The sequence below is a fragment of the Mobula hypostoma genome, chromosome 10 (assembly GCF_963921235.1).
Source record: "Mobula hypostoma chromosome 10, sMobHyp1.1, whole genome shotgun sequence".
Classification (NCBI taxonomy): Eukaryota; Metazoa; Chordata; class Chondrichthyes; order Myliobatiformes; family Myliobatidae; genus Mobula; species Mobula hypostoma.
In genome coordinates this window covers 83,685,119-83,703,680 of record NC_086106.1, presented here as the reverse complement: position 1 = coordinate 83,703,680, position 18,562 = coordinate 83,685,119, and the positions used below count along the sequence as shown (strand labels likewise).

At 41.8% G+C, this 18,562-nt stretch overlaps 1 protein-coding gene across 2 annotated transcripts in view; it reads left to right on the top strand.

Annotated features, from left to right (window-relative positions):
* Nucleotides 1–1,314: 1,314 nt before the first annotated feature.
* bcorl1 (BCL6 corepressor-like 1) overlaps nt 1,315–18,562 on the top strand; it is a 220,225-nt gene continuing 202,977 nt past the window's right edge. For both annotated transcript variants that reach the window (XM_063060734.1, XM_063060733.1), the window contains exon 1: nt 1,315–1,643. The gene's annotated coding sequence lies outside the window, so the exon portion shown is untranslated. The remainder of the gene's footprint in view (nt 1,644–18,562) is intronic.

Genomic DNA, 18,562 nt, shown 5'->3' with positions numbered 1-18,562 from the left:
GTCCCTGTTTCCTGCAAGGATTCCTTTCTATTCCTCTGGAATCTCCTGCTTTGTCGTGAATATTCTGAAGATGATTAATTGTGCTTCTGAGATATTTTCCATGAACCTCTACCTGCCTCCACTGTAGTTGATAGAGCATTCAATAAAATGCTACGTCATGCAATTCTGCTTTTCACCCACTCTCCTCCTATCCAGACCTCCTATGTTCCTTCCACCTTATCAACTCCCACATTTAATAGAATAACCTTAGTATTTTCCACTACTTTCAATATGTTGTCACCTCCAGGCACATCTTTCCCTCCCTTCCTCTTTCAACATTCCAAAGGGATTATTCCCTCTCCAGCTCTCTGGTTCACTCTTCCATCTCCACTGATATCTTCTCCTCTTCCCACTGTATCTTCACAGGCAACGGCAAGAAATGCATACCTTCCCCTCAGCCTCTTCCCACCATCCAGAGACCCAACATTTGATTCCAGGTGAAGCAATGATCCATTTATTTTATTTGAATTTAGTGTATTGCACTTTGTGCTCACAATGTGTTCTTCACTACATAGGAGAAACCAAGTATGGTCTTGGTGACGACTTCAACATTTTTATTTTAAGTCAGCAAGCCTGAAGTCTGAAAGCCTGACCTGCTGAATACTGGCAACATTTTCTGATTTTCTTCCAGTATTCCATTTGTTGGACTGAGAAAAAGGTAACGACACTGTTGGGGATATGAAAATAGGAAGCTAGGAGATGAAGATGACTACAAACTTTGATTAACCTTTGAGAGCACGTGGCTACACACTTTTTTTCCTTGCAAAATTTTCTGGTTATAAAGACGAGATAGTAATATAAAGAGTTTTGGAGATTACGAGGCGAATCTAAAACAGGTTAATTTTCTTTAAGGTAAAACTTGATTCTGGAACAATTGCTTGGCAGTTACCTTCGGCTAATGTGCAAGCTAACCTTTTCGAACTGAACCTTGTGGGCTGTGTTTGCGAGGCTGGGTGTAAGAGCTCTACTAAGTACGATGTAGTTTGCACGTACAGTACCTTTCTCCTCTGATGTCCATTAGCTGCTGTGTCCATATCCTTAACTGGCACTCCAGAGGACGTGGAATTAACTGACTGCACAAGTTTTTTTTATTCTAATACTTGGAAGACGCCTTAAAAATCTTCAGGTATCAATCGGTAGAGAGAGCAGTAGATAAACTACTAATATAAACGTGCAATTGCACGTAAATGCAACAGCGAGATATTATCAGGAAGAAAAAAAATCCCTCTTTGATCGGTGCCTATAGTTGAACACGAAACCAGGAAAGTGGTTTGACCCAGGCTGGCGAGTTTTCTAGTTGTGCCCCTGCAAATAAGTAGCTACGACGACGGCGCTAGGACCCTGGGGACGCGACTGCAGTGAGGAGTGGTGGAAATGTGCGCAGCAGACAGCGATATGGAGCGAAAGTAAACTCATTCCTCGTTTCAGATATTAGTATATACATTAAAAATACACATAGATTATATCAGCCCCTGCTCGGTGCGCTTGCACCGTCGGAACCTGCACTTTCACAACCTCTGGGGCCCGGCTTCGGAGCGGCTCGGATCGGACGTGGATCTGAATCTTGCTGGAACGAGAAAACAGCAGCTCCGAATTAAATTCAGGTATTTTCTTTAAGATAACGAGGCCGGGCTCGGTGGGATTGAGCAGTGCGTGTGGCGAGAAGCCGAGGTGCCACCATGTACCCCTCGCCCTCTGCCTTAACAAAAGGAGACGTTTCGCTTCGCTTCTGCTCTGGGGGCGATCTCGCCAATTTCATGTCAGTCTCACTGGCATCTCGCTCTCCTAATTTTTATTTTACAAACGTTTAATAGAGAGGATAATTGCAACTCCCAGAAGAGAAAAAAAAACATGCAAAGGTTTCGATAAACAGCAGACATCGGGCTAGTTTATTTCGAAACACAAGTTTAAAGCAAGACATTTAAAAGGGTAAATATCCAACTTCCGGGAAGGCAACTTATTCACATATCGTGCGAGGCTCTTATTTATTTAACAAACAATGAAGGTTTCAGTCACGGGTTGAGGTCGAGTTAGTTTGTAGTTCAAGCCACCATGGTGCCTCATTTCGGTTTAATTAAGGTTTGCACTTTGAAGAAACCGGGCTCCGGTGGGCTGAGTGATGAGAAATACAGGACTCAGACATATAAATACTGTCAGGTTCAGGGATCTGCTGCCTGCGAGGCTAGGGCTGGGAAACTGGAGAACTCGAGTCTCTCCCTCGTCCTTGAGGACGTTTCCAGGGACCTCGAAGCGATCAGAAATGTTTCACCAGCGGAGGAATGAGAAGCAGAAACCGATATCCACTGTAAATTTTGGCAATGCAAAATGACCCCTCCAACCCAAGCGTGGATTCACGAGTGCTTTTATATTTTAAAATGCGGAAAGTAGAAAGACCAAGAAATGTATGAGTTTTTGCAAAGGGTTTTATTTTGGGGAGGGGTTTGTTGCAGGTTTCCCGAGCGCCGTTTGCACAAAGTCCATCCGCGATGACCCTCGGCCCACAGTTAGTGTGTAGAAGGAGGATGTGACGGACTATTGCGATATCCATCGAGTGCTTGTTATTCCGCATCGACGAGTGCACGAAACAAACGCAATGTGTGCGAGGAGGTTCTGCTTTATATCCAGTTACCTTCGATATATCTCAGTGCTGAACACCGGGGCTAGTATCTAAATTAGTAACGCCCCTCCACATCCCCGTTCTCCCCCCCTCCCGGAATCTAATCGCGTCCAGACAACAAGCCGTTGAAAATGATGATTAAATGTCGTGTGCTGTGGGGCCTTGTTGCACTAGCAACTTGTGTTAGATTTTGAGAAAGTTTTCAAGTTGTATTTAAGTCCCGTTTTAGCGCCGACTCGAACGATGCCCATTGGAGGAAATGCTGAAAGACGCCGGAGAAGGGAGAGGGAGGAAAACTGGGACGGGGCTCGGGTGATTCACCCTCGGCTCGCTCATGAGAACAGGGCGCGGCCTCACAGCGAAGACCCCACCCTGTGCCCTCTTAATACTGCGTGGCCTGTTGGGCCGGGTGTATAATTGCATTCAAAGTATCAAGCTTGTTATTCCGGGTAGGTTTGTCAGGCCAGTGCAGTGCCGGTAAACGAAATGTTGTGGAAGGTGGGCAGGCACGCAGGCATGTGTTGCCCATCCCACTTGCCATGGATACAACGAACCATAGAAACGCACCGCACAGGATAGGCCTCTGCAACCCATGCCAACTGTGATGCCCACCTATGCTAATTCCATTTGCCCTCATTAAACCCATATTCCTCTACTCCAATCAAAATCCTTTTGAAACATTGTGCTGGTGTCTGGCAGCTCATTTCAAATACCACCCTCTGAAAAATTTAACCCCCCATCACCTTTAATTTTCTCCCCTCTCACCTTAAACATATGCCCCCTGATTGCCCCATAGACTCCCCTGTCCTGGGAAAAATGTTTCTGACTTTGACTATATCTATGCCCTTAATAATTTTGCAAACTTACATAAGGTCACTTCAGTCTTCCATATTCTAGTGAGACTAAATCCAGCCTATCCAAACCCTCCTCATAGCGACAGTTGAGTGTAACATTTCTGCTCTCACTGTAATGCTACCACAGCCTTTCTGCAGTGTGGCATCCAGTACTGTACATAAAGAGTGGCCTGACCTGTGTTTTGCACAACTGCAACATGATATCCAGTCTTTATACTCAATGCCTTGGCCTGTGAAGGCTAATGTACCAAATACCTTTTTCACTATCCTATCTACCTCTGCTGCAACCTACAGGGAACTATGGACTTGGATCCCAAGATCGCTATGTTCTTCAATGCTACCAAGGGCTCTGCTATTTACCCGATATGTCCGAACATAATTTGACCTCCCAAAGGTTATTATCTTGCACTTGTCCATAGTAAGTTCAATCTGTCCAACTTTCCAACTGATGTATGTTCCTCTTTATATTTTCTTTGTTATCTGCCAATTTTTGCATTACCTACAAACTTACCAGCCAGGTTGCTTACATTTTCGTTCAGTCATTTACATAATTACAACAAAGATCTTTCTAGGTTCTCCCGCCTCATTAGTTTAAAGCCTCCCAAGCAGCACTAACAAACCTCTCTGCATGGATATTGGTCTCCTTCTCATTTAATCTTGTCCAAGCTCTAGAACTGTGCCCAGCTATCTACAGACATGAGGCCTTCCCTCTTGCACCAGCTCTTCTAGGGCTTTCGTCTGCCCTATCTTCCTTTTCATAAACTCACTAGCAGGTGGCACAAGAAGTAATTCTGATGTTACAACCCTAGAGGTCCTGCTTTTCAATTTTCTACTTAACTCCTTAACCTCCATTTGCAAGATTTCATCTCTTAGTATTAGCAGGGAATTGGGATGTTCAGCATCACTTGCAGAATGTTCTGTAGAGGTTCCAAGACATCCTTAATCTTGGCATCAGGGTGCTTGACTCCCATGTGGGGCCATAAAAATGCCTTCCTGTCCCCTGGACTGTTGAGTCCCTTGTCACTATTGGTTGTTCTATGCACTGGTGTACCGGGGCAATGCCAACAGGCTCAATAAACTGAATAGAAAGGCTGGCTCTTACAGGAGTCAAACTGGACACACTGGAGCCTGTGGCAGAATAAAGGACCCTACAGAAAATCCTGGCAATTCTGGACAACATTTCTCATCCTCTATGCCACCTTGGCTGAACAGAGGAGCGTTTTTAGTAATAGATAAAGACAACTGTGCTGCTCCACAGAGCGCTATATGAAGTCATTCTTACCCTCAGCCATTAGGCTCTATAATGAGTCAACCTATAGCAAGGGAAATGATGACTCCCCTCCAGTTAGACTGTTTGAGGTAACTTATTTTTTATTCTTTCTTTCTTTCTTCTCTTCTGATATTTGTATACCTGTGCCCTTGTAATGCTACTGCGACACTGTTATTTCCTTTGGGATCAATAAAGTATCTATCTCAGCAACACACAAAATGCTTGAGGAACTCAGCAGGCCAGGCAGCATCTACGGAAAAAAGTACCATCGACATTTTGGGCCGAGCACCTTCGGCAGTTCTGGCGACAAAAAGATGAATAGATTTAAAAGGTGGGGGAGGGGAGAGAAACTCAAGGTGTTAGGTAAAACTGGGAGGGGGAGAGATGAAGTGAAGAGCTGGGAAGTTGATTGGTGAAAGAGTTACAGGGCTGGAGAAGGTGGAGTCCGATAGGAGAGGACAGAAGGCCATGGAAGAAAGAAAAGGGGGAGGAGCACCAGAGGGAGGTGAGGGGCAGGCAAGAAAATAGGCTGAGAGAGGGGAAAGGGGATGGGGATTTGTGAAGGGGGCCTGGGGCATTACTGGAAGTTTAAGTCAAATGTTCATGCCATCAGGCTTGGATGCTACCCGGATGGAATATAAGATGTTCCTCCAACCTGAGTGTGGCCTCATCGTAACAGTGGAGGAGGCCATGGATCGACATATGGGAATGGGAAGTAGAATTAAGATGGGTGGCCACTGGGAGATCCCACTTCTTCTGGCGGACGGAGCGTAGGTGCTCAGCGAAGCGGTCTCCCAATCTACGTTGGGCCTCACCGATCTACTCCTCATCTTTTTTTTCTCCAGTCCTGTTGAAGGGTTTCGGCCCAAAACATCGACTGTACGTGCTTCCACAGATGTTGCCTGGCCTGCTGAGTTCCTCCGGTATTTTGTGTGTGTTGCTCGGATTTCCAGCATCTGCAGATTGTCTCTTGTTTGTGAAAGTATCTATCTATCTATATAATATCGCCCCGCCATACAACAGAGGCAGTTGTAGTTCTGCCATTTTGACTATTACTGCTTTCCTCAGAGAAACTACTTCCCTCCCAACAACAGTATCTAGAGCAGGGTTTCCCAATCTTTTTTATACCATGGAATCTTTTTGTTTACTGAGGGGTCCAGGGACCCCTGATCTCGAGTAATTTACCTGTTAAAGAGGGGAATAGCTATGGGAGACTCCTGCACTGCCTTGATAAGGCAGAAAATACTGGAGGAACTTAGCAGATCCAGCACGTTTTTTGGAGGGAAATGAACAGTCAATGTTTCAGAATGAGACTGTTTACCTCTGCCCTCAGTTCCTGCTGCCTCCAGGCCGAGACCTCTCACATCGCTGCTGGGTCCTACTGCTCCTCTGCTTCCACCAGCACTCCCCACCTACCTTCAGGTCAGAATGTCAACTGTTCATTTCCCTGCACAGATGGGTGGTATGGTAGTGTGGTTTGCACAACGCTTTACAGTGCAGGTGACCTGGGTTCAATTCCTGCCGCCGACTGTAAGTAGTTTGTATGCTCTCCGCTTGCCCACATGGGTTTCTTTTCATAGTTCAGAGACGTACCAGTTGGGAGGTTAATTGGTAATTGAAATTGATTAGGCTAGGGTTAAATCGGGGGTTGCTGGGCGATGTGGTTCGAAGGGCTGGAAGGGTCTATTCCGTGCTGCATCTCAATAAATAAATAAATAAATAACGTCTGCCTGACCTGCTGAGTTCCTGTAGGTTTCTGTGTTGATCCAGATTTCCGGCATCTGCAGAATCTCTTTGTGGCTTCTGCACTACCTGCTTCTTGCATTCACTCGCCACCTCTTTGTCTGAACCTGCAGTGTGACGACTTCCCTGAAGTTATTATCTATAACACCTTCGTCCTCCTGTCTGTTCCTCAGTGTGTCCAATTGCCGCTCCAGAATCAGGTTTATTTTCACTGCATGTGTCGTGAAATTTGTTAACTTAGCAGCAGCAGTTCAATGCAGAATATAGAATATATTAATATAGAATATATTATGTGTAGAACATAATACAGAAGAAATGATAATAATAAAAAAAAATGAATTGCAGTATACATATAGTGAATAGATTAAAAACATGCAAAAACCCCCAGAAATAATATATATTAAAAAAGTGAGGTAGTGTTCAAGGGTTCAATGTCCATTTAGGAATCGGATGGCAGAGGGGAAGAAGCTCTTCCTGAATTGCTGAGTGTGTGCCTTCAGGCTTCTGTACCTCCTACCTGATGGTAACAGTGAGAAAAGGAATTGCCCTGGGTGCTGGAGGTCCAGTGGACACTGCCTTGCTGAAACACCGCTCCTTGAAGATGTCCTGGGTACTTTATAGGCTAGTACCCAAGATGGAACCAACTAAATTTACAACCCACTGCAGGTTCTTGCGGTCCTGTGCAGTAGCCCCCCTCATACCAGACAGTGATGCAGCCTGTCAGAATGCTCTCCACGGTGCATCCATAGAAGTTTTTGAGTGTTTTTGTTGACGTGCCAAATCTCTTTAAACTCCTAATGAAGTATAGTCGCTGTCTTGCCTTCTTTATAGCTGCATCGATAATTGGGACCAGGTTAGATCCTCAGAGATCGTGACACCCAGGAACTTGAAGCTGCTCACTCTCTCCACTTCTGATCTCTCTATGAGGATTGGTATGTGCTCCTTCGTCTTACCCTTCCTGAAGTCCACAAACAGCTCTTTTGTCTTGCTGACATTGAGTGCCAGGTTGTTGCTGCGACACCACTCCACTAGTTGGCATATCTCACTCCTGTACACCCTCTCGTGTCACCACTTGAGATTCTGCCAACAATGGTGATATCATCAGCAAACTTATAGATGGTACTTGAGCTATGCCTAGCCGCACAGTCATGGGCATATAGAGTAGAGCAGTGGGCCCTGAGGTGTGCCAGTATTGATCGTCAGCAAGGAGGAGATATTATCACCAGTCCCCACAGATTCTGGTCTTCCGGTTAGGAAGTCGAGGATCCAATTGCAGAGGGAGGTGCAGAGGCCCAGGTTCTGTAGCTTCTCAATCAGGATTGTGGGAATGATGGTGTTAAATGCTGAGCTATAGTTGATAGTCCAGCCTGAGAGGAGCCTCAGCTGGACGTACGTCCATCTTCACATGAGGAACCACCAACTGCCAGTTCTATCCCTCAACTTAATTACTGGGTTTAAAAGAAAAGAAATGTCTTTAATTTACCTTGTTTCCACTCAGCCTTCTTGTAGAAGTCTCCCTCATCAAAATCTTTGCACTTAGACCTTAAACTCAGCACTTTGACCTCAAAACAGCTTTTTTATTCAAATTGTCTGCTCTTCTTCAAATTTGCCCCTCTTTTGTCTGCTTTTACTGATTCTAGGCCTGCTCGTGGGCAAGAATCAGTTTGCCTTGCCTTGTATTCTCTTTCTAAATTCTTTTGTCGAACAGGTCCAATTAGGAGACAAGTTAAGAGTTCACCACCTTGTGATGTCAGTCACAAAACAGGCCTGAATAGGTAAGGGTTTTCCATTAAATACTAACTAAATCTTAATACTGTAATTTACCTTTCTTGGCCCTAATGTTGGTTGATATTGTTCATAGTTCTTTTCATGTATAGTTTGCCTCTCCTGCCCTTTAAGTTATCAGTCGTCACCACAAAAAAACCAGCTCTCGATCCCTGTGTCCTACAGGTACTATTAGATCTCTGACATCCAAGGAGAACGTGCTGTTGCCGTCTACGCTTAAGCCAGTCTTTTCTAGAATTCCATCACAGAATTCATCCAAACTGTCAAATGGATAAATTTAAAAATGCAAACACGAGGAAATCTGCATAAATCTCTCTCTTCCAAGTTGTGAATGATACTGTAACTGGACAGCGTAGAAGTAACCAGTCCCTCCCTGTCCTTCTCGACTCATGTGCAGCCTTTGATAAAATTGATCATGTCAACCTCCTCCAAAGTTTTTTTTTTCCATTGTCTAGATGGGTGGAACTGTTTTCCCCTCACTTCATTCTTATCTCTCCAATTGTTGGCTTTCGTTTACACCTTGGACTATTATTTCTGAAAGGAAGCCTACTGAGTCCAGTCATCATCTCTTTTGACCCTCCGGTATCTCCAAATGTTTATTCAACATCATGCACTGGATGAGTAAAAAATTCTTCTCGTAAGATATCATCAACCTCCACCACAGGCTCTACTCCCACTCCACTGACTCTTACTCTCTCGTTGTCTTGTTCAGTCTCAAGCTGTTACCAGTCTTCAAGTTCAAGTTTATTGTCATTCAACAATATGTATACCCCCAAGCGAAAGAATGTTCCTTTGGACCAAGGTGCAGAACACAGTACATATAACTCGCACGCAACATTAACGTTATACTTGGAAAGGGTATTAGAGGCCTAGTTGCATCTTTACACCAGGTTAATAGTTCCATTGTCACTTTTGCTGATACATGATCCTTTATAACTAGGTTGCTAATTTTCAGTTCAAAATTTTAATTGTAAGTAGTCTGGATATGAACATGACTATCATTGACTGGATTACTAACAAGTACTATACCCACATAACAACAATACCCCTATCTTCTTGTGCCACACTGAAGTGATCGTACCATGTCATTTGATTGCAGTGTGAGCACATGTAGTTTTCTGACTCTGAGCAGAGGACAGGAAGTTGTGAATGAGCTGGATCTGGCATTTATAATTGAGAAGAGCCTGGAAAGGAGGAGGATATTTTTTCGCAGTCAGTTTGTGCCTAGGCTTTGGGCTGGCACTGTTAGATGCAGTGTACCCTAGCAGTGTGGTAGCCTTCACTTGATACTTGATAACAGGGCATACAAATATTGCATCATTGAGGAAAGAATTTCTTCAGAGTAAAGTGCATGATGTAGCTTTCAATCTTGTAAAGCGATAATGGAAATGCAAAGTAGGTCACATGGCTCTAAAGATATTTCTATTGAGTTTTAGAAGTACAGCCTTCATGGCAGGTTTTCTGTGTAGAAAATACTTAAAGCACCATTAGCTCAATATTATAAGCAATGCACTGCACAACCACTGTCACTTCTGACTTTCGTTGTACAGTACTTTAATCGGTGTTGGGTGTTTGTATGCCACCTGAAGTGATTTCCTTTGCAATCTTCCCCATATCATCCCTTATGAGGTTCAGCCCAGTGTTAAACACAGGCCTTTCCTGTATGCTGTTCTGTTAGATAACTTTGGCCTTCTTGTGTGCTTTAATGTATAATCTGTCAGCTTTCGATAAATCCATTTTCAGCCATGCCATATGCATGTCTTGTTTTCTTTAATTATAGAATGCATAATCACAGTTAAACCAATCCTCCCTGTTTCATTTTCAGTTGCTCTTGTATCAAAAACATCCAGGTCTTTACTTCTCTGTCTCTGACAGGATCGTTGCCTTTGGTGAAGGAGATTATAATTATTTTTTTCAATATATAGTCTGATCATCATTAATAATAACTATTTGCAGAGTAATTAAGCTAACAGGGCTGCATTCCTGTCTTCACTTTACCTTTCAAGAGTCTCTCAGTATACTTATATCTTGCATATTTTCTTGCAGAATTAACTGATTTGTGCTGAAGTTCTCTCACTAATGTTAAAGGGTCTTGTTTAAGAAGTGATGCATTTGTTTCTGTTTATTTTACAATATCTATTACATACTAATGCAGAATGAAAATTGTACATTTTGTGTAATTTTGAACCATACACCGTAATACAAGTGATGAACTTGCCAAATGGCTGAGGATAAATTCTTGATCTCCCTTGGTTTTGCCAACATGCTGTCCATCCAAGTTTTTTTCACAGCACATCCAGCGATCACACTGTTCTGCTTCCTGAATCCATCTCCCTAATTCCACTTTAAGTACTGACTTCTGTTGGATTGTAGTTTCAGGTGCTATCGAGTAGCCAATCATTATGTGTGAGGTTTCAAAGTGAGTATTTGTAGATTATTTGAAAATAGAGAAACCAATTTCGTCCTCATCATGGACTCACAAATGCATCTTTTCCAGGAGTGATACTGAGTAGGAGTACAGTATCACCCTATTTATAGCTAGCATTCACTTCTCCCCACCTCGGTTTGTCCAAGCCAACAGTGGCATCCAGTGTAAGCAGCCACAAGGAGGGGAACCAGCAAGATTTAGTTCCTTGCCTTTTGGCTCTTTAACACATTGTACTATTCCAGCAGCTATTGATAGAGTTCAATATAACATCATGATTTAAAACGTACATGTTTCTCAGTTATTTTTTGCATATTGTCAACAGGAATAAATGTCTTATAGAATGTATTGCTTTGATGGTGCTGCATTTTAGAGTTTATTGCAGAAGGTATGACATAACTTATCAGTATTTTGTTTTCATTAAATTAGTGATACCGGCGTGCAGGTCCCTGCCCATATTGAGGAAAGATTGCTTGTGTTATATATCATTAGGCACTCTTCAACTGTATAATAAATTGGTAATGTCTGATTTAAAGATAAAGGTCATCATTCAGATTTAAATATTGTAAAATCCATAGACACATGCATTTACAGTGGTATGCAAAAGTTTGGGCACCCCGGTCAAAATTTCTGATACTGTGAATAGTTAAGTGAGTAGAAGATGAACTGATCTCCCAAAGTCATAAAGTTAAAGATGAAACATTCCTTTCAACATTTTAAGCAAGATTAGTGTATTATTTTTGATTTGTATAATTTTAGAGTGGAAAAAAAGGAAAGGAGCACCATGCAAACGTTTGGGCACCCTAAGAGATTTGAGCTCTCAGATAACTTTTATCAAGGTCTCAGACCTTAATTAGCTTGTTAGGGCTATGGCTGGTTCACAGTCATTGTTAGGAAAGGCCAGGTGAAGCAAATTTCAAAGCTTTATAAATGCCCTGACTCCTCAAACCTTGTCCCAACAATCGGCAGCCATGGGCTCCTCTAAGCAGCTGCCTAGTACTCTGAAAATTAAAATAATTCATGCCCATAAAGCAGGAGAAGGCTATAAGAAGATAGCAAAGTGTTTTCAGGTAGCCGTTTCCTCAGTTCGTAATGTAATTAAGAAATGGCAGTTAACAGGAACGGTGGACGTGAAGTTGAGATCTGGAAGACCAAGAAAACTTTCTGAGAGAACTGCTCGTAGGATTGCTGGAAAGGCAAATCAAAACCCCCGTTTGACTGCAAAAGACCTTCAGGAAGATTTAGCAGACCCTGGAGTGGTGGTGCACTGTTCTACTGTGCAGCGACACCTGCACAAATATGACCTTCATGGAAGAGTCATCAGAAGAAAACCTTTCCTACGTCCTCACCACAAAATTCAGCGTCAGAAGTTTGCAAAGGAACATCTAAACAAGCCTGATGCATTTTGGAAACAAGTCCTGTGGACTGAATTTAAAATAGAACTTTTTGGCTGCAATGAGCAAAGGTATGTTTGGAGAAAAAAGGGTGAAGAATTTCAGGAAAAGAACACCTCTGCATTTGTTAAGCACGGGGGTGGATCGATCATGCTTTGGGCTTGTGTTGTAGCCAGTGGCATAGGGAACGTTTCACTGGTAGAGGGAAGAATGAATTCAATTAAATACCAGCAAATTTTGGAAGCAAACATCACACCGTCTGTAAAAAAGCTGAAGATGAAAAGAGGATGGCTGCTACAACAGGATAATGATCCTAAACACACCTCAAAATCCACAATGGGCTACCTCAAGAGGTGCAAGATGAAGGTTTTGCCATGGCCCTCACAGTCCCCCGACCTAAGCATCATCGAAAATCTGTGGGTAGACCTCAAAAGAGCAGTGCATGGAAGACGGCCCAAGAATCTCACAGAACTAGAAGCCTTTTGCAAGGAAGAATGGGTGAAAATCCCCCAAACAAGAATTGAAAGACTCTTAGCTGGCTACAGAAAGTGTTTACAAGCTGTGATTCTTGCCAAAGAGGGTGTTACTAAGTACTGACCATGCAGGGTGCCCAAACTTTTGCTTTGGGCCCTTTTCCTTTTTTGTTATTTTGAAACTGTAAAAGATAGAAATAAAAAAAGTAATCTTGCTTAAAATGTTAAAGAAATGTGTCATCTTTAACTTTATGCCTTTTGGAAATCAGGTTATCTTTTACTCGCTTAGATATGCACAGTAACAGAAATTTTGACCGGGGTGGCCAAACTTTTGCAAGCCACTGTATGCATTTTCAGTGTCACTTTTATCACAATTGTACAGAAAATGATACTATCATCTATTTGAAAATCCTGTGCCATGTCAGTTTGAACAGGGAAATGTAACCAGCAATAGAATTACTGATGTTATACTACTAGATTGGGTTATATCTAGGGTAAAATTTTTGTTTTCTGCCACTTTTATGATTGGAAATGGGATAATTTCAGATGATAAAGTAGCAGAAATGCTGAATTAGTATTGGAGGTGCAGTAGGCAGCAATGACAAGAAGGAAACAACAACTTCCTGTAAATCTCATTGAACATTAACGTGCATAGGCTTAAGTATAATTATTATTATTTTTATCCTCCGATGGGTACATTGATACCAGTTTCCTAAATGCAGCTTGTGGTACTTCTTGGTATGTCAGCAGTTTCCATATTTCATGTTTTGCACAGATTCACTTTTTGCAAAATGCACACCTAAAACATTATTCTTTTCAATGATGTCTGATTGAAGTGCACATGTGCAATTATTGAATGTGAACAGGGCATGGATTGTGATGCCTCCCAGGAATGAATTGCCTGGTGGCACTTTACTGTAGTTCAGTCACAGTAACAGTATGCAGGAGGACATTTAATGCCTGTAGAATTCTAGCCAGCAGGGAGTCGGTATGTTCATATGAAAGAGGAGGAAATGTGGGAAAATAAGGAGGAGGAAAATAAAATGTCCCATCATATCACCATGGCAACATGGAAACACAAATCACACAATCATTAGAAACAGCAATTGATTGTAGGTACTTTTTGCAGGGTGAAGTATAATGGTGAAAGCAAAATCATTTACTAATGGTCACCAAAATGTAAGCAATACAAATAATATTTAATTCTAGATCTCCAAAGCTGGTTTCAATTGCTATTTATTTATGAGATTAATTATTACTAATTACTACTCTAAGCATTTTTTATTGGTTAAAATTCAGATTAACTTCAAACAACCTGCAATACTGGTCCTAAAATGAATTTTACTTCCTTCATCAATTATTTATAAAAAAGTGAGAGTTAATTGCATATGGGGTTATTTTCAACTGTAATCTGTCGCCCAGAAGAGCAATATTGCGGAGATTAAAGCTTTATCACAGTGTTACCAAACTTTGCACACATTCCTCAATGAGTTAGTTAGAGCGAGTTGTTAGTAAGAATGGACTTCTGGTGCAAGGAATTTCCTTATTTGAATTCTATCTCCTTCATGTTCAGCTCACCCAATTTTTTTCAGTGATAATGTAATGCCAAAATTTGCTTCTGAAACATGGCTGGTGCAATTGTCCCACAGATAAATTAGCTCTTAATAACAATGAAGTCTCAAATAGAACATTATTTAAAGATAGGGAGAGTAAAGATTAGTTTTTCTTGTCACATGTACATCGAAGCATTTATTGAAATGTGTCGATTTTACGACAGCATCCAACACAGTCTGAAGATTGTGCTGGGGCAGCCTATAGGTGTCTCCATGCTTCTGGTGCCAACATAGTATGCCTAAAACTCACTAGCCCTAATTGTATATTTTTGGAATGTGGGAGGAAACTGGTGCACTCTGAGGAAAAACACACAGTCACAGGGAGAACGTATAAACTCCTTATAGATAGTGGCAGGAATCAAATGCCTGCTGTAAAGCAGTTGTGCTAATCGCTATGCTACTGTGCCACTGTAAGAGTCAGGTACATTCACCTTCCAGTCAACGCCAGACACATCTCTAATAGACTAAGCCAGACTAGGATCCCAATTACCCTATTCCTGGCATATTTAATCAGGATCTCTGTCAAAAGTCAGTGGCTCACAAGCTATCATCTGGGACATATTTCAACAGTGACAGCTTGCAAAGATCCTGAGGCAGGCATTCTGAGAATTTGGTACATCATAACTTTGACTTTGAGAAGGGTGCACCTGGTTGCTTGGTAAATCTCAAGCACCATTGATAACTGAGAAAAGGTGGTACGATATTTAACAAGCTCTCACCATCATTTGTGGCCTTCACTATTTCTTGGACATGCTTGATCTCTCCTCGTTAATATTGCTGCCTCACACTGTCTCCATAACAAAGGAATTTTTGATTTCTGACTTAAGAGTTTGATGGAAGGTCAATAACCTAAAATATTATTATTGTTTCCCTCCCCTTGGTGCTACCTAACCTTCTAAATATTTCCAGCATTTCCTAATTTTAGTTCAGATTTTCTGAATCTGCATTTTTCATTGCTTTCAAATCATCTTCACTTCCTTTGGCAACAAATGGAGACAATGAGATAAGCCAACAGGAGACGAATAAGTGAGTAAGGGTGGAATTTCTGGAATGACATGCTGCCTGCAAAGCTGCGGTCAATCACCTGGAAGGCAGGTAAGATCTTTGTATCAGGCAAATCGTTTCACATCAATTGAAATTGGTGTCAATATGTGAGGGGCTCAAGTTAGCTCTTCTGATCTGAGAACCTCACATATTGAAAACATCTATATCAGGAGATTGTGCTTTAAGCCTGTTACTAGAGTTGAGTGTACATAATCTCAGTTAATACTCCAGTATATACTAAGGAAGTGCATTATTGGCGTCATTGCCTGTTGTGAATGTTGACTTGAAGACTATTCCAAATGAATGCTAAATATCTTGGGGCAATAAGATTCTCCTGGAGGCCTAGAGTAAACCCTTGACCGAAAAACTTTGGTTATTTTCCTTTAAATTTACTTACTTAACAACAAACAGCATATACCAAAAGTATTGTAATGAGCTGAACTATATACAGAACATGCTGGATATGCACAGCAGGTAAGGCAGTATCTCTGAAAGAGAAACACAGTTAATATTTTGGGTTGGTCAGAAATGAACTTTATTCACCATATACATTTATGTGTGTTAGGAAATTGCCATGGTGTGTTGGTGCGACATGCAACAAAAAGGACATTTAACAATATACAGAATAAAGAATTATATAAAATAAAGCTAGAGATTTACAGGTATGAAATAAATTGTGCATAAATACATAAATACCAGCAAGTATTTACAGTGTGGGGAGGGGGAACCTCATTGAAACCTACCGAATGTTGAAAGGACTAGATAGGGTGGACGCGGAGAGGATGTTTCCTGTAGTGAGGTTATCCAGAACTAGAAGGCACAGCCTCAAAATTGAGGGGCCACCTTTTAGAACAGAGGTAAGGAGGAATTTTTTTTCGCCAGAGAGTAGTGAATCTGTGGAATGCTTTGCACAGACTGTGGGGAGGCCAAGTCTGTGGGTATATTTAAGGCAGAAGTTGATAGTTTCCTGATCGGTCAGGGCATCAAAGGACATGGTGAGAAGACATGTGGGGTTGAGTGGGATCCGGGATCAGCCATGTTGGAATGATGGAGCAGGCTCAATGGGCTGAGTGGCCTAATTCTGTTCCTGTGTCGCATGGTCTGAGTACCCGTATGCTGTGGTGCAATGTAAAACTTACTTGCAGTAGTATCACAGGCACATAGCATTAGAAACAAAATGTTTAGACGAAAAATATGAACACAAATTACACACAGCTATGTACAAGAAAGAACATCACTAGAACAAAACAAAGAGTTCATTAGAGGTCAAAGTGGTTCTAGTGTTGCTACACTGAGATATTGATTAAGTTTGTGTAGGCTGCTTCAAGACCTATGGCTGCAGAGAAGTAGCTGTTGTTGACCTGGGAGTGTAGGACTTCAGGCTTCTGTACTTCCTGCTGAATGGCACGGCCTGGATGGTGAGGATCTTTGATGATAAGTACTGCCTTTGTGAGGCAGCCCCTCCTATAGATACCACCAGTGGTGGGGTGGGATTTGCCTGTGTATATTGAGCTGGGTCCACCAGTCTCTGCAGTTTTGAATGCCCCTGCATGTTGGAATTGCTGTACCAGACCACGATGCAACCAGTCAGGACACTTTTGTTAGGGTGATTGGGGACTGTTCGAAGTATCCTGACTGGGGGCATTGCACCCTTCAAACTACTCAGCCACATGGCCCAAGCACATTCTGCCCTAGCTGTGGCACACTTTGTGAGTCTTGCATTGGCCTTGTCAGCTACCTTTGAATGTATGGAACTGGAGTGGAAGCAAGTCATCAATGACAATAATTGATGGGCCTTTATTTTCCTTGCCCCATTGCGGATTATTGTGAGAACTAAATGACCTGGTCATTATTAGCTGAAAGGGACCAGTGTGTTGGAAACATCGTGCTGCTGGAGATCAGCAGAACTAAAGTTTAATGGCCAGTGCTGCTTTTACTGACGGGCTTACAGAAGAAAAGCAGATGTATTAAAATGACGTTTGCACATGTCAGAGCACAGGTGTTCTGCTTGTCAAAATGCATTGCTTGGCTAGATTAGCAGGTGAAGGAAGGAAAGACTTGCGCATTGATTTAATACTTTTCATCCATGTAGGATATCACAAGAATATTTTTCAGATAATGAAGTACAGGGTAGTTTGTGAAATATAGTTATTGTTAAAATACAAGAACTATAGCAGCTAAGTTGTACACAGTAAACTCCTACAAACGGCAATTTGATAATGACCAGATTGCACTATTCAGGTGGTACTTGAGGGATAAATGTTAGGTTAGGACACTAGGATGACTCTTCTATTTTTCGGAATAGTATTATTGGTCCTTAATGTCCCCTTGAGAAAGTTCTGTGGACTCATTTTATCATGTTATATGAAGATAGTGCCTCAAATAGCTCTGGACCCCCTCGTTACTATGGAGGAGCGTCAGCTTAGATTTCTCAAGTTTTAGAGTAGAAAAACGTTTTGGCTCATTGAAATTGATAGAGCTGCTTGTAAAGTTGTTGAACATTTTGTTAGTAAACAGATCCGTATTATCAATACAAGTTCTGTTAAATGATTTTTGCATAAGATGTTGATCTGTTTCAGTAATAGATAAATTTTCAAATAATGGGTTGGTAATGCTTATAAGACTATAGGAACATAAGAAGAGACCATTTGACTCCTCATGCTTCATCCACTATTCAGTAAGATCTTGGCTGATCTTTCATCTCTAAGCCACTTCCCTGCATGAGTGTCACATCCCTCTTAAGATCCACGCATTTGTCAATCTCTGTTTTGACTATATTCAGTTACTGGGCATCTACTGTACTCCTGCAGATTGCAAAGATCTGTTATCATTAGATGAAGAAATTTCTCCTCATTTCACAACTGGGTAGTTGGCCCTTTATTTGAAAGCATGGTGGCCCACCAGGGGAAATATCATCCGTGCTGCTATCACATAAATCAGTGTAATATTCTTAAAAGGTTTAAATGAGATAAACTCATGCTTCTAAATTCAAGATAGTGTAGGTCAAGTCTGTGTAATCAATTTTTGAGACTATTCTTCCATCCCAAAAATCAGTCTGGTGAAACCCCTTTACTTCCCCTCTATTCCTTAGTAGGGAGACCAAACCTGTACACAGTATTCCAGGTAAGGCATCATTGGGGCCTTGTATGATTGCAGTAAAGCATCTGGATTTATATACAAATCCTCTTACAAAAATGAAAATAAACTGATTGCCTTCCGAACTGTGTGCTGTTAACTTTCTGTGATTTGTGCACAAGGATTCACAGATCCCTCTAAACCAATGTCTTCCATTCTCTAGCCATTTA